This window comes from Nannospalax galili, unplaced genomic scaffold, assembly GCF_000622305.1.
Source record: "Nannospalax galili isolate Female #2095 unplaced genomic scaffold, S.galili_v1.0 scaffold2129, whole genome shotgun sequence".
NCBI classification, from domain to species: Eukaryota; Metazoa; Chordata; class Mammalia; order Rodentia; family Spalacidae; genus Nannospalax; species Nannospalax galili.
In genome coordinates this window covers 90,791-92,398 of record NW_008360195.1, presented here as the reverse complement: position 1 = coordinate 92,398, position 1,608 = coordinate 90,791, and the positions used below count along the sequence as shown (strand labels likewise).

The 1,608-nt window shown below is 44.6% G+C and overlaps 1 pseudogene; it reads left to right on the top strand.

The window, feature by feature from the left end:
- Positions 1 to 471: 471 nt before the first annotated feature.
- LOC103726569 lies at positions 472 to 1,286 on the top strand (annotated as a pseudogene).
- Positions 1,287 to 1,608: the final 322 nt, after the last annotated feature.

Genomic DNA, 1,608 nt, shown 5'->3' with positions numbered 1-1,608 from the left:
GGATTGTACAGGGGGAGTAAGAGGAGAAGCAAATAATGCTTAGATGCTGGGCTGGAGAGATGGTCTGGCAGTTCATGCCACTGGCTGCTCTTGCTGGGTTGAATTTCCAGCATCCACATGGCGACCACCATCATACTCCCTCTTCTGACCTCTGAAGGCATTGCAGGACAAGGGTGCACCTACGTACATGCAGGCATTATATTTACATACATAAAATAAAAAATAAATGAATAAATAAAATATTTGTTTAAAAAGAAAAGAAAAGATGGCAGCAGCTGGTCGGGGTGTCCCACTTACAGTGGCCCGGAGCTCCTGGCTCACAGCCCACTCCTGGGGGCTTGGCTCTGTGGAGGACCCGCGAGGGTGAGTTCATCCCTAGGGCTGCGAGGGCTCCCACCAGCCCCCAGGCAGAGGCACGGAATCTACATTCTGGCCTCCCAGCCACTGCCCGTCAGCTCTTTATGGTCGCCAATGTCGTCTGGTGCGGGGCTTGGCTCTGTGGAGGACCCGCGAGGGTGAGTTCATCCCTAGGGCTGCAAGGGCTCCCCCCAGCCCCGAGGCAGAGGCACTGAAGCTACATTCTGGCCTCCCAGCCACTGCCCGTCAGCTCTTTATGGTCGCCAACGTCGTCTGGCGTGATGGGTGCCAACGAGCACCATTTATGAAGGGGATGAAAGTTTCCGGGAATTAAGTCCAGTTTCATTTCCATATAGGATAAATGAAAATGGTGATCCCATATAGTCTTCTTAGTAAATTAGCTCCTGGACCGAAACATATCCTCAGACACCACCAATTACATCTATGAATGCATTTTAAACAACACCATCTCCTCCAGGTGATCCCATATAGTCTTCTTAGTAAATTAGCTCCTGGACCGAAACATATCTTCAGACATCACCAATTACATCTATGAATGCATTTTAAACAACACCATCTCCTCCGCTGTGAAGCAGAGTATATTAGCCAAGTTCCAGGACACAGCAGAAGTCAATCTTGTAGCCGCCATTACCTACACACCATTTGATTATGCTAAGAAGAATCAAGAGTAGTTCATGGAGAAAGACCATCCTATTAATTCTACCACATCTGTAACCAATATCATCTCAGTTAAAACTCCCAACAAAGACCCATCAAATAAGAAAAAGGACAAAAAAGAACAACTTTCCAAAACTCAGAAATGTAAGCTGGCAGAAAAAACAGATCACAAAGGGGAAATTCTTCGAGGCTAAAACTGGGTTGATGTAGTGACGCATTTAAGCAAAACTGGCTCTACAGATGATGAATGACACCCCAAAACAAAAACTCCCAACAAAGACCCATCAAATAAGAAAAAGGACAAAAAAGAACAACGTTCCAAAGCTCAGAAATGTAAGCTGGCAGAAAAAACAGATCACAAAGGAGAAATTCTTCGAGGCTGAAACTGGGTTGATGTAGTGAAGCATTTAAGCAAAACTGGCTCTAAAGATGATGAATGACACCCCAAAACAAATAACGTCCTTTAAAAAGTAAACATCGTTCAACATCGTTCACTTTTTTTTTTTTTCTCATACTGAGGAGGTTTTTTATAAGACACAGTTCTTTTATATGTTTCTTTAAAAATGTCCGTGG